The following is a 15,307-nucleotide window of genomic DNA, read 5'->3' as shown; positions in this document are numbered from 1 at the left end:
ATGCCGAGAGATGAGTTCGGATTGGTTTGCCATGTAGCTTCTGTCTATAACATGATCTGGTCAGTATGTGTAGGTAATCCTTTCTAACGTGGCTTTTTGAAATATAACACGTAGTAGAACTGCATAAGTGTTGCTCTACAATTTCTGTAGGACTGAGTTTTGAAATCAGTGGAATTAGAGTATGATAGCTAAGGAGATGGAGAAAATTCTGGCGTTTGATTGTAAATATGCAGACTGAGTCGAAAGGAGAACACACAGAAAGCTGTTGTATAAAACATCTGTCTCCGGATTACATCTTCAAACTAAGGGCAACCATGGCATCCGTGAAAGAGGGAGAAGTGTCCATCCATATATACGGATAACATAGCTAGCTACATTTTCAGATATTACAAGTTTCTAATTTTGCCAGAAAGTTGTTTTCATTTCAAGTTAAAGTGTACTGGTAGCTAGGTAGCTAACGTTAGCTGGCTGGCTGGCTCGCTAGCTAACATTACGTGTATGATCTGTGTAGTAATATCATTTGTATCTCAGAGCCATTTGCATTGCTAGTTATAGACTAATGTTAGCTAGCTAACATTGAACCTGGTTGGTTAGCTACCTGCAGATTCATTCAGGGTAGTAACGTTATGAGTTGGGATTATGGTTCATTATTTAGCTAGCTAGCAACATATCTAAACAAAAGACTCCACTATGCAAGTAACCATTTCAATAGAATGTTCATTATGTCACTGCGACAACTGTCGATAGATATAGCTGGTAAATTCGCTCTGGCTATCTACTCCGATTTCAGAGCACACATCTGACTGACAAATTTACGAACGCTCAACACCCGTTGAATATGGCCGGTGGCAGTAAACGTTGGCAAAAAAGGGTAATTAAATTGTTACCAGCAACACAGTTGCAGTAACCAATGCTCGGGATAACATAGAAACAGCCTAAACAGCTCTACTAGGGTGAGTAAAATGGTCAGAGTGAGCTGTTCTCTCATTTGTGTCTGGAAGTAGCTAGCAAGCTAGCCAACGTTAGCCAGTTAGCTTGGGTGCTTGACAGCTGAGATGGGTGGGGCTAAAGCTTAAGAGGGTGTGAACGATGCTGAATGGGTGTAGACAAAGAAGAGCTCTCCAGCAGGTGTACCAAAACATTCAAGGGCCATTTTCTCAAAAGTGAGGTTACAAGTTTATAAACTTTCAAAGCAGAATTACTTTCCCATTGTTCCTCAACTGTAATGTATGATATACCATTTTCTAGCTCTTAGTCTCTACTTTTATCCAATGTAAAAAACACAATTTCCAATTTTTCTACATGAGACCGAATCGAGCCGGTCAGTCACATTTTGTTACCTTAAAGCCTTATTCTAAAATTTATTAAATCGTTTTTTCCCCTCATCAATCTACAAAACAAAAAACATAGTGACAAAGTGAAAACAGGTTTTTAGATTTTTTTGCACATTAATAAAAAATAAAAAACAGAAATACCTTATTTACATAAGTATTCATACCCTTTGCTATGAGACTCGAAATTGAGCTCAGGTGCATCCTGTTTCCATTGATTATCCTTGAGATGTTTCTACAACTTGATTGGAGTCCACCTGTGGTAAATTTAATTGATTGGACATGATCTGGAAAGGAACACACGTGTCTATATAAGGTCCCACAGTTGACAGTGCATGTCAGAGAAAAAACCAAGCCATGAGGTCGAAGGAATTGTCCGTAGATCTCCAAGACAGCATTGTGTGGAGGCACAGATTTGGGGAAGGGTACCAAAAAATGTCTGCAGTATTGAAGGTCCCAAAGAACACAGTGGCCTCCATCATTCTTAAATGGTAGAAGTTTGGAACCACCAAGACTCTTCCTAGAGCTGGCTGCTCGGCCAAACTGAGCAATCGGGGGAGAAGGGCCTTGGTCAGGGAGGTGACCAAGAAACCGATGATCAGTCTGAAAGAGCTCCACAGTTCTTCTGTGGAGATGGGAGAATCTTCCAGAAGGACAACCATCTCTGCAGCATTCCATCAATCAGGCCTTTATGATAGAGTGGCCAGACGGAAGCCACTCCTCAGTCAAAGGCACATGACAGCCCACTTGGAGTTTGCCAAAAGCCACCTAAAGGACTCTCAGACAATGAGAAACAAGATTCTCTGGTCTGATGAAACCAAGATTGAACTCTTTGGCCTGAATGCCAAGCGTCTCACGTCTGGAGGAATCCTGGTACCATCCCTACTGTGAATCATGGTGGTGGTAGCATCAGTGGCAGGGACTGGGAGACTAGTCAGGATCGAGGGAAGCTGAACGGAGCAAAGTACAGAGAGATCCTTGATGAAAACATGCTCCAGATCGCTCAGGACCTCAGACTGGTGCGAAGTTTCACCTTCCAACAGGACAACAATCCTAAGCACACAGCCAAGACAACGCAGGAGTGGCTTCGGGACAAGTCTCTGAATGTCCTTGAGTGGCCGAGCCAGAGCCTGACTTGAATCTGATCAAACATCTCTGAAAAGACCTGAAAATAGCTGTGCAGCGACGCTCCCGATCCAACCTTACAGAGCTTGAGAGGATCTGCAGAGAAGAATGGGAGAAACTCCCCAAATACAGGTGTGCCAAGCTTGTAGCGTCATACCCAAGAAGACTCGAGGCTGTAATCGCTGCGAAAGGTGCTTCAACAAAGTGCTGAGTAAAGGGTCTGAATACTTATGTAAATGTTATATTTCAGTTTTTTATTGTTAATACATTTGCAAATATTTCTTAACCTGTTTTTGCTTTGTCATTATGGGGTATTGTGTGTATATTGATGAGGGAAAAAAATAGAATAAGGCTGTAACGTAACAAAATGTGGAAAAAGTAAAGTTGTCTGAATACTTTCCGAATGCACTGTACTTCTGCCAGGTAAGCCTATTTTGCAGTTAACATTTAATTGAGAACGTTTTGGAGAAAGTATTTCTGTCAACCCTCAAGATGGTTATCACATCAACTGGCTACTGGTGATGGGCATTCCAATTATTTTCTGTGAGCCGTATAATTTGGCTCCGTTCACCTAAAAGAGCTGTTCTTTTGGTTCCCAAATTTCACTTTGTTCAGTAATGCTTAGAAATGGACCTAAAACCATGAAAAAAATAGTAAATCGCTAATTTAAACCCTAAAACGTTGCCTACCATTATGTCAGATTGTGAAGTGTGAGTTCAAATAAATGTTATCTGACCAAATAATTTTTTGATGCATTACAACCTGTAATTTAAATGGATTTTGATTTTGATTTCATGTAATGACCATGGATAGCCCAAGCACGTCTTCACCAATGTTTCCACATATCAAGTATGCAGACATTTGCGCACTCTTGCACTAATTGGAACATTTTCTGGCTGGCGCCAGAATGTGTGCATTCCTATCAAAGTAAGCGCCTTATTTTCTGTATATCGTGTTGTTGTTTCTACTGTAGCATACAGTTTGTATGTACAGTGCCTTGCAAAAGTATTCATCCCCCTTTGCATTTTTACTATTTTGTTGCATTACAACCTGTAATTTAAATGGATTTTTATTTGAATTCATGTAATGGACATACACAAAATAGTCCAAATTGGTGAAGTGAAGTGAAAAAAATAACTTATTTCAAAATATTCAAAAAAATAAATAACGGAAAAGTGGTGCGTGCGTATGTATTCACACCCTTTGCTATGAAGCCCCTAAATAAGATCTGGTGCAACCAATTACCTTCAGAAGTCACATTATTAGTTATGTGTTATTAGTTATAGTTATGTGATCTGTCACATGATCTCAGTATATATATACCTGTTATGAAAGGCCCCAGAGTCTGGAACACCACTAAGCAAGGGGCACTACCAAGCAAGCGGCACCATGCAGACCAAGGAGCTCTACAAACAGGTCAGGGACAAAGTTGTGGAGAAGTACAGATCAGGGTTGGGTTATAAAAAAATATCAAAAACTTTAAACATCCCACATAGCACCATTAAATCCATTATTAAAAAATTGAAAGAATATGGCACCACAACAAACCTGCCAAGAGAGGGCCGCCCATCAAAACTCACGGACCAGGCAAGGACGGCATTAATGAGAGAGGCAACAAAGAGACCAAAGATAATCCTGAAGGAGCTGCAAAGCGCCACAGCGGAGATTGGAGTATCTGTCCATAGGATCACTTTAAGCCATACACTCCACAGAGCTGGGCTTTACGGAAGAGTAGCCAGAAAAAAGCCATTGCTTAAAGAATAAAATTAGCAAACACGTTTGGTGTTCGCCAAAAGGCATGTGGGAGACTCCCCAAACATATGGAAGAAGGTACTCTGGTCAGATGAGACTAAAATTGAGCCTTTTTGCAATCAAGGAAAACGCTATGTCTGGCGCAAACCCAACAACTCTCATCACTCCGAGAACACCATCCCCCACAGCATGATGCAGCCACCACCATGCTTCACTGTGGGGATGTTTTTCATCAGCAGGGACTGGGAAACTGGTCAGAATTGAAGGAATGATGGATGGTGCTAAATACAGGGAAATTCTTGAGGGAAACCTGTTTGTCTTCCAGAGATTTGAGACTGGAATGGAGGTTCACCTTCCAATAGGACAATGACCCTAAGCATACTGCTAAAGCAACACTTGAGTGGTTTAAGGGGAAACATTTAAATGTCTTGGAATGGCCTAGTCAAAGCCCAGACCTCAATCCAATTGAGAATCTGTGGTATGACTTTAATATTGCTGTACACCAGCGGAACCCATCCAACTTGAAGGAGCTGGAGCAGTTTTGCCTTGAAGAATGGGCAAAAATCTCATTGGCTAGATGTGCCAAGCTTATAGAGACATACCCTAAGAGACTTGCAGCTGTAATTGCTGCAAAAGGTGACTCTACAAAGTATTGACTTAGGTGAATAGATGTGCACACTCAAGTTTTCTGTTTTTTTGTTTCATTTGGTGTTTGTTTCACAATAATAAATATTTCAATAAATCAAATGATACAAACCCCCCAAAATTCCATTTTAATTCCAGGTTATAAGGCAACAACATAGGAAAAATGCTGAGGTGGGTGAATACTTTCGCAAGCCATTGTATGTAATTCGCTTCCCTACGATTACCAAAAAGAGCTGTTCAAAAAGAGCCATTAGTTCACGAACTAACTAACAGAGTGATAGACAAATGCCCGCACCACACAGATACGAAGGGGAAATATTGCTGGAAATTAATTGGTTGATATTGTGTTAGGTTTGCCCTTTTAAGACAATAGTGTCTAACCAGGGATGGGATAATGTAAATGTTTCGTTGGTTAGATAGTAGCTGGGATATTATGGTGTCTGATACTTGAGAGATTTGTTAATGACAGTTTTCAGTGGAACAAATGAAAATTGCATGTACAGTACCAGTCAAAAGTTTGGACACTCCTACTCATTCAAGGGTTTTTCTTAATTTTTAAGATTTTTTACATTGTAGAATAATAGTGAAGACATCAAAACTATGAAATAACCCATATGGAATCATGTAGTAACCAAAAAAGTGTTAAACAAATCAATATATATTTTATATTGGAGATTCTTCAAAAGCCACCCTTTGCCTTGATGACAGCTTTGCACACGCTTGGCATTCTCTCAACCAGCTTCACCTGGAATGCTTTTCCACCAGTCTTGAAGGAGTTCCCACATATGCCACAGCACTTGTTGGCAGTTTTTCCTTCACTCTGCCGTCGACTCATCCCAAACCATCTCAATTGGGTTCAGGTCAGGGGATTGTGAAGGCCAGGTAATCTGATGCAGCACTCCATCACTCTCATTCATGGTAAAATAGCCCTTACATAGCCTGGAGGTGTGTTAGGTCATTGTCCTGTTGAAAAATAATTGATTGTCCCACTAAGCCCAAACCAGATGGGATGGCGTATCGCTGCAAAATGCTGTGGTAGCCATGCTGATTAAGTGTGCCATGAATTCTAAATAAATCACAGACAGTGTCACCACCAAAGCACCACCACACAATAACACCTCCTTCTCTGTGCTTTACGGTGGGAACTACACATGCGGAGAGAATCCGTTCACCCCCACCGCGTCTCACAAAGACACTGCGGTTTGAACCAAAAATCTCAAATTTGGACTCCAGACCAAAGGACACATTTCCACCGGTCTAATGTCCATTGCTCGTGTTTCTTGGCCCAAGCAGGTCTCGTCTTCTTATTGGTGTCCTTTAGTAGTGGTTTCTTTGCAGCAATTTGACCATGAAGGCCTGATTCACATAGTCTCCTCTGAACAGTTGATGTTGAGATGTGTCTGTTACTTAAACTCTGTGAAGCATTTATTTGGGCTGCAATTTCTGAGGCTGGTAACTCTAATGAACTTATCGTCTGCAGCAGAGGTAACTCTGGGTCTTCCATTCCTGTGGTGGTCCTGATGAGAGCCAGTTTCATCGTAGTGCTTGATGGTTTTTGCGACTGCACTTGAAGAAACTTTCAAAGTTCTTGAAATGTTCCGTATTGACTGACCTTCATGTCTTAAAGTAATGATGGACTGTCGTTTCTCTTTGCTTATTTGAGCTGTTCTTGCCATAATATGGACTTGGTATTTTACCAAATAGGGCTATCTTCTGTATACCCCCCCTACCTTGTCACAACGCAACTGATTGGCTCAAACGCATTAAGATGGAAATAAATTCCACAAATTAACTTTTAAGAAGGCACACCTGTTAATTGAAATGCATTCCAGGTGACTACCTCATGAAGCTGGTTGAGAGAATGCCAAGAGTGTGCAAAGTTGTCATCAAGGCAAAGGGTTGCTATTTGAAGAATCTCAAATATAAAATATATTTTGATTTGTTTAACACTTTTTTGGTTACTACATGATTCCATATGTGTTATTTCATTGTTTTGATGTCTTTACCATTATTCTACAATATAAAAAATAGTAAAAATAAAGAAGAACCCTTGAATGAGTAGGTGTGTCCAAACTTTTGACTGGTAGTGTTCAGACTTGTTTGGTGAGCTACTCATAGGTGGTCTGCGAGCTACTGGCTCGCAATCAACCTGTTGGAGACCCCTGAGCTAGATCGTGTAGCTAATATCAGGCCAGGGTGACAGCTAAAGCATATTTATTGCTTTTGCAGTTTGATTTAAAACATGATTATTCTGAACACGCCACTATGGTTTTCTTCACGGTACCCAAGCCAAAATCAGATTCAATGCATTGCTCAGTTATGTATAGAGCCATGTCAAGGTTACTCAAGCAAAAAGCAAGTTTAACTTTAAAAAACAGATTAAAAAACATCACAGCTCCTCTCTTCTTTCTAAAGATTTAATTGAACTGTACTGTATAAAAGAGTGTGAATATGTTTTTATGAATAGTGTGTAAATAGTGTTTTTGTTGTCTTTTGGTGCCTTTCTAATATATAACTCTTGTCCTGTACTTTGCCATATTTTTGTACGTTTGATGTGGACCCCAGGAAGAGTTGCTGCTGCATGTGCGGTAGCTAATGGGGATCCTAATAAACGAAACTAAACAAGTCCCAACTTCGGCAGAAAAGTTTCAAATTCTTGCTGAAGTTTCTAGCCACAAGCATAAACTAGCTAGTTGGGAGGGCTCACTAAGACGACTGACTGAACTGACGCAACCAAATCCGTAATACATTATGGGCCCCAGGCATGTCCATATAGCTGCGCGCTTCCCTCTCAGATAGTTTACTCACTGACCTTTGTGGGTAGCCGTGGCAAATGAAAGGTCAGGTGTGTGGGCTGTGTTTTGGACAGCGGCCATCTCGAGGTGTAAAAGGATTTAATAACTTGGTAAATGCTAGGGAATATAGGTCTAACACTAGGGCTGTGTCTGAAATGTCACCCTGTTCCCATTATAGTGCACTGCTTTTGTTATGGGTCCTGGTCAAAAGTAGTGCACTCTATAGGGAATAGGGTAACATTTTGGATGCAGCCTAGTTGTTGAATTAACTTTGACTTGAAACCCCCAATTCCTCTTTCCTCTTCCTGTCCAGGTGACCAATAAGGTGGAGCTGGAGCCCAGGCAGTTTGTTGATTGGATGAGGCTGGAGCCCCAGTCTGTGGTGTGGCTTCCTGTGCTACATAGAGTGGCGGCTGCTGAGACCGCCAAGCACCAGGCCAAGTGCAACATCTGTAAAGAGTGTCCCATCGTAGGGTTCAGGTAAGCATACACACAGACGCACATAGGCACAAATGTGCACACACACTCACAAGCGCGCACACACACAGCAACTTTGATGTTAGCTCCTTTTAATTTTAATTGTATTTATTTATTTTTGTGGGGTAGATCAGCTTTAATATTGCAGATAGATTGTGGCTTCTATCAATGTAATTGTCTGCAACATTTCCAATCCCCAATTTTTTGGGGGGGTAAATATATATAGAAATTATATATATATTTTTAAAAAACAGTTGAAGTCGGAAGTTTACATACACCTTAGCCAAATATATTTTTCACAATTCCTGACATTTAACCCTAGTAAAAATTCCCTGTCTTAAGTCAGTTAGGATCACCACTTTATTTTAAGAATGTGAAATGTCAGAATAATAGTAGAGAGAATGATTTATTTCAGCTTTTATTTCTTTCATCACATTCCCAGTAGGTCAGAAGTTTGCATACACTCAATTAGTATTTGGTAGTATTGCCTTTAAATTGTTTAACTTGGGTCAAACGTTTTTGGTAGCCTTCCACAAGCTTCCCACAATAAGTTGGGTGAATTTTGGCCCATTCCTCCTGACAGAGCTGGTGTAACTGAGTCAGGTTTGTAGGCCTTCTTGATCGCACACGCTTTTTCAGTTCTGCCCACATATGTTCTATAGGATTGAGGTCAGGGCTTTGTGATGGCCACTCCAATACCTTGACTTTGTTGTCCTTAAGCCATTTTGACACAACTTTGGAAGCATGCTTTGGGTCATTGTCCATTTGGAAGACCCATTTGTGACCAAGCTTTAACTTCCTGACTGATGTCTTGAGATGTTGCTTCAAAATATCCACATAATATTCCTTCCTCATGATGCCATCTATTTTGTGAAGTGCACCAGTCCCTCCTGCAGCAAAGCACCCCCACAGCATGATGCTGCCACCCCCGTGCTTCACGGTTGGGATGGTGTTCTTCGGCTTGCAAGGCAACCCCATTTTCCTCCAAACATAACGATGGTCATTATGGCCAAACAGTTATATTTTTGTTTCATCAAGACCAGAGGACATTTCTCCAAAAAGTACGATCTTTGTCCCCATGTGCAGTTGCAAACCGTAGTCTGTTTTTTTAAATGGTGGTTTTGGAGCAGTGGCTTCTTCCTTGCTGAGCGGACTTTCAGGTTATGTTGATATAGGACTCGTTTTACTGTAGATATAGATACTTTTGTACCTTTTTCCTCCAGCATCTTCACAAGGTCCTTTGCTGTTGTTCTGGGATTGATTTGCACTTTTTACACCAAAGTACGTTCATCTCTAGGAGACAGAATGCATCTCCTTCCTGAGCGGTATGACGGCTGCGTGGTCCCATGGTGTTTATATTTGCCTACTATTGTTTGTACAGATGAACGTGGTACCTTCAGGCGTTTGGAAATTGCTCCCAAGGATGAACCAGATTTGTGGAGGCCTACCATTTTTTTTCTGGATTTCTTTTGATTTTCCCATGATGTCAAGCAAAGAGGCACTGATTTTGAAGGTAGGCCTTAAAATAAATCCACAGGTGCACCTCCAATTGACTCAAATGATGTCAATTAGCCTATCAGAAGCTTCTAAAGCCATGACATTATTTTCTGGAATTTTCCAAGCTGTTTAAAGGCACAGTCAACTTAGTGTATGTAAACTTCTCACCCACTGGAATTGTGATACAGTTAATTATAAGTGAAATAATCTGTCTGTAAACAATTGTTGGAAAAATTACTAATGTCATGCATAAAGTAGACACTATAGTTTGTTAACAAGAAATTTGTGGAGTGGTTGAAAAACAAGTTTTAATGACTCCAACCTAAGTGTATGTAAACTTCCGACTTCAACTTTATATTTTCCTTTATTATTGTCACGCCCTGGTCGTGAGAGGCCTGTTGTCTTTAGTTGGTTTGGTCAGGGCGTGAGTTTCTATGTTATATATTCTATGTTTACGTTCTAGTTAGTCTTTTTCTATGTTTCAGTTCTAGGTTGTGTGTCTATGTTTGGCCGGGTGTGATTCCCAATCAGAGACAGCTGTCGCTCGTTGTCTCTGATTGGGGATCATACTTTAGTAGCCTGTTTGCCTACCTTAGTTGTGGGATCTTGTTCCTGTTAGGCTGGTATGTGTATATCCTTTTGGACTTCACGTTACGTTGTTTCTTGTTTTGGTTTGGTTTGTATGTTTATTTAGTTAATAAACATGTACGCTTTTCACGCTGCACCTTGGTCTGACCCGTCTCTCAACGTTCGTGACAATTATTTTCCCCTAACCCTACCATCCCTCCCCTAACTAGACTAAACCAATGGACAACAACACTTAGGCTTCTACTTCCAGCTTATACATAATATATATATTTTACAGACACAATGTATTTGACAATAGTTATCTTTTGTTTGTTATTAGTCCCATCCTTCAGCTCCACTCAACCCCCCCCATCTATCTCTGAACACCATCCAGTTCTGATTTCTATTTGCCATATATTTTTCTACTGCGCTGTGATGTTTCACAAAAGTTCTGAACCTTTCTATTCTCATAGATTCTACATATTGTAAATTAAAGATAAACATTTTTGCTAAGAGTATTATTATAATATTGATCGATTGACTATGCCTTTTAAATCACCCAGCAGTGCTATTTGCAGAGGTAGCTCCAGGTAAATGTTGCAATTTTTCAGCCGTTCCTGAACCTGCGACCAAAAATAAGCTATATGGACAGTACCAAAACAAATGATCTAATGATTCTGTCTCTTCGCAGCAAAATCTGCAGAGCTGGGATGGTTGTATCCCCCATATCTCTAACATTCTATAGTTGAAAGATTATGTATAATAATTTTCATGGAAAAACTCTCAATTTAAAATGCAATGTGTTGTTTTGTGTATCAGTTCATAAACCATGTGCCATGGAATTGGCACATCAAAAATCTCTTCCCAACTATTTTACATTTACATTTTACATTTTAGTCATTTAGCAGACGCTCTTATCCAGTAAACTATATGGCACAGCTTTACACTTTTTGGTCCTAACCTTTTCCAAATATCTTTAACGGTCGCCCCAGCGTGAGTTGTTTTATGCACGTGATGTCAGAGTGCACTCACTGTTCCAAAATATGATTGTTACTCAACAGGACAGTTAACACGTGCTGCATGCTAATTATCTATAGGCTATGTTTCAACTTGTCAATTTCAAAATATTTTCTAACAAGATGTATTTTCTAACAACAGTTTGAATTGACGTGTGTTCCGCATCCTCATTAATTCACATAGAAGTAGCCCATTTCAGTGTTGCAGACAATTTATGTTTGAGGCTTACTGAGCCGGACAAACTTCTCTCTTCGAGGAGAGCCCAAGCACGTCTTCACCAATGTTTCCACAGATCAAGTATGCAGACATTTGCGCAGTTTTGCATAAACGTCTGTCAGACCAAAGATGTTATAATGAGGTGAAGGTTAAACTTCCGGAAATGAATGAAGGAAAGTGAATGATGGTAGACGACACACCCCCTTCAACATGCATACTGCAAACAGACCAAACTCATCTTGTCTCCTCTTATTATCTTTGGTCGACGCGGATTACTTTAGATTTCTAGAAAGTGTTTTACTCAATTATTTACATCAATGGTGAGCTCACCCGTGATGTGATGAATTATAAATAGTAATTGCAATTAGCTAATTCATATTGTGTTTTCTGACAGCCGAGAGTTCTAAATATGACCGCTTGTGTTACGTCAATCTTTCCTCAGTTAGCGCTAGGACTAATGTAGCCTACATTTTCCGGTTTGGATGATTGTGTATGATGTCGCTACTTCTGTGAATGTCTGAACATTGGATCCAAAAAATAAACTTGTCACTTTCAGGACATAACTTTGTAAGGACTGTGTTCGTGCAAAATGTTTCTGTGAAAAAACTGTGGCTAGCTCAAATGCTGACTGTTACGTCAATCGAAACTGGACGTTCTAAATAAGCGTACGCTGCAGGGACCACTGTAGAATTATCACACCCGTTTGTTTGTACCTGTCAAAAGTTTAAATGTAACTGGTATACTTTTTTATTTATCACAATGTTCTTTACCCAATTTTGGTCTTTAATGCAGGGCCGACAGACAAGTTCCTTACTTTCTCCTCCTTCCACTTGCCTCTTCCATTATTGCCGTAATGCTGCAATTAGTTGGTTGTAATTGTGTGTAGAGCAGACATTTCCATATTTTTTTGTTAGCTGCATGTGTGACATAGCTCCACCAGTCCTATTTGTGATATCATTTTTTAAAATCAATTAGTACATTTGAGTTTAACCATAATTTTTGTTGTACTATTTGTTCAGTCTTTTCTGATGGATTAAACTGAAATTGCAACCAACTTTCTATGGCTTGTTTTAAAAATAGCGATATTCTGGAGATTATTTCATTTTCAAATAACCGAAAGGCCATTCTTGAAGATGGGGTGAGACATTCTTACTAATCTCCCAGAGAACCAGTTCGGATTTAAGTATAACTTTTGTTTGACTGAAGCCTTGAGTGAGAGTTCTAATGCTTTAATATTTAATCATTTCTGCCCTTCGAATTCATATTCATTATATAAATAGGCCCATTTAATTTTGTCTGGCTTGCCATTCCAAATAAAATTGGAATATTTTTTGCTCATATAATTTAAAAAAACAAGTCGCTAAGCAAATAGGTAAACTGGGATATGACTAAAGAGTTAATCAGGGTGATTTTTCCACAAATAGACAGGTATTTTCCTTTCCACAGTAGCAAGATCTTATCTATTTTTGCCAACTTTTTATTAAAATATATTGTAGTGAGATCCTTTATTTATTTATTGATATGAATACCAAGTATGTCCACTTCACCGTCAGACCATTTTATTGGTAAACTACACGGTAATGTTAAAGTTGTGTTTTTTTGTGTTCCAACACTTATCATAATTTGGTTGTAATCCAGAGAGGTTAAAAAAAGTATCTAGATAATCTATGAGGCTGTGGAGGGATCCAAATTGTGGATTTAAAAGAAACATGAATAATCAACGTACAATGACACCTTTGTTTTTATGCCCTGGATTTCTAGGCCTTTGATATTATTGTTGGATCTGATTTTAATAGCTAACATTTTGATGGCCATAATAAATAGATATGCCGATAGTGGACCTTGTTTTATTCCTCTTGACAGTTTAATACTTTCTGAGTAGACATTATTTACTATTTTACACCTAGGGTTACTATACATAACTTTAACCATTGTATAAGAGATTCTCCTAAATGTAAATATTCCAGGCATTTATAGATAAATTCCAGTTGTACTTTAGCAAAAGCCTTTCAAAGTCAGCTATGAATTTTTCATAGTGTTCTATTGTTTCCAGTACTTATATTATCTCCAATGTATCGTCCATGTAAAAAACCTGTCTTATATGATGAATAATATCCGACAATACTTTTTTATGTTAGCTCTTTAACACAACTTTCATACTGAGCAAGAAATGTTTTATTTTGTATACACCCCCCCCTCCCCCCCCCCCCCCCCCCCCCTCCCCCCCACATACACACACAGTGGGTTGATGGCATGCTGGTCTCCCTGCATGCCAGAAATCCAAATGTCAGCAGATGATACACTTCTGACTAAATACCAACTGGAGAAGGACGTCTAGAATCACACGCACTCGCACACGCATGCGCACACACACACAGACACAGGCATCCACAAACAATGCATAATTGACCACCCCTGTGATACTGTGGGTCTCAAAAGACTCCAAAAGGTCTCTCTCACACAAACGAACAAACACCACCGGCTGAAATGTCAGTAACAGAATCACATTCTTATGATTCCAAAGACCTCCCTGTGATGAGCTGAGTTCAAAGATGTCCACAGGCTAAACACTATTGTTTGCTGTCATCCTCTGTTACACTTATTTACTCAACTCTCCTGTTCTGCCCTGGATGGCGAGGGGGTATTATATCAGTCACAGTATCATTATGGGAGCAGTGAGACACAACACCATGCTAACCAGAGTTTAGTGTAGTGTATCTCTGGTCCGTCACTAAGTAGTTACACCAGGTACACCAACACCTGCCTTTGGTCGTCTGTCAGTGATGCTTAGGGGGGAACTGGTTGTTCAGACAACAGGATATTACAAAGTAGAAATATGGATCCCATAGAGTCATTAATTAGTGGCCGTCTGTGTCAAGGCTAATGAAAAGATGTTTGTGTAGTAACACGCTGCATGTTGCTGTGTAGTGGGACGTGGGGTGTTCTGTGCTCTACTGTCTGATGTATCGCTATGGGCTCTGTCATCACTCAGATCACCTTGGCTGTGGTAGAGGAGAGAGAGAGGCAGAGGGATGGAAGACTTCTTATATATCGCCTGAATTTGGCCCATCTCAATTTACAGTTGTCTTACGAATGTCTTATATATTCTGATTTGAGTACAATGAAAAGGTGTTTTGGGATAGAGCTGCAGGTGATTCATTTTGATCTTAGCAGTGGAATTGGAGAGAGAAAGTGATGACAGAAAATCGGTAGCTCCCTGGGAGGCCCTGGAATAGCCAAGATGAGAGCATAACAGAACACACACACATGCACGTATGCAAGACACATGAAAGAAGAAGATTGGGAAATGGAGGAAACTGTTTGACGGAATCATCACTCTTATTCTCTTGTTTTCCTACACTTCTCCCCCCTCTCTCTCTCTCTCTCTCTCTCTCTCTCTCTCTCTCTCTCTCTCTCTCTCTCTCTCTCTCTCTCTCTCTCTCTCTCTCTCTCTCTCTCTCTCTCTCTCTCTCTCTCTCTCTCTCTCTCTCTCTCTCTCTCTCTCTCTCTCTCTCTCTCTCTCTCTCTCTCTCTCTCTCTCTCTCTCTCTCTCTCTTCTCTCTCTCTCTCCTCTCTCTCTCTCAATCCTCTCTCCTCCCTCCCTCCCTCCCTAGGTATCGCAGTCTGAAGCACTTTAACTATGATGTGTGTCAGAGTTGCTTCTTCTCTGGACGAACTGCCAAAGGCCACAAGCTCAACTACCCCATGGTGGAGTACTGCACGCCTGTGAGGACACACACACACACACACACACACACACACACAACACACACACACACACACACACACACACACACACACAGGTACCTCTGTGCCACCTTATTCTACAAATCACTAGTTCTGAAACTTGTCATGCCACCTACATCAACTTCAGGAGCCCGGAGC

General features: G+C 40.2%; 1 pseudogene across 1 annotated transcript in view; it reads left to right on the top strand.

Annotated features, from left to right (window-relative positions):
- LOC311116536 (utrophin-like) overlaps nt 1-15,307 on the top strand; it is a 275,197-nt pseudogene that overhangs the window by 197,982 nt on the left and 61,908 nt on the right. The window contains exons 30-31 of the transcript in view: nt 7,962-8,128; nt 15,037-15,148. The product of the transcript in view is annotated as an utrophin-like (transcript). The remainder of the gene's footprint in view (nt 1-7,961; nt 8,129-15,036; nt 15,149-15,307) is intronic.

Source organism: Coregonus lavaretus, assembly GCF_964263955.1.
Source record: "Coregonus lavaretus genome assembly, contig: HAP1_SCAFFOLD_535, whole genome shotgun sequence".
Taxonomy (NCBI): domain Eukaryota; kingdom Metazoa; phylum Chordata; class Actinopteri; order Salmoniformes; family Salmonidae; genus Coregonus; species Coregonus lavaretus.
The sequence above is the reverse complement of the archived record's forward strand: the minus strand, read 5'-3'. Positions and strand labels throughout refer to the sequence as shown.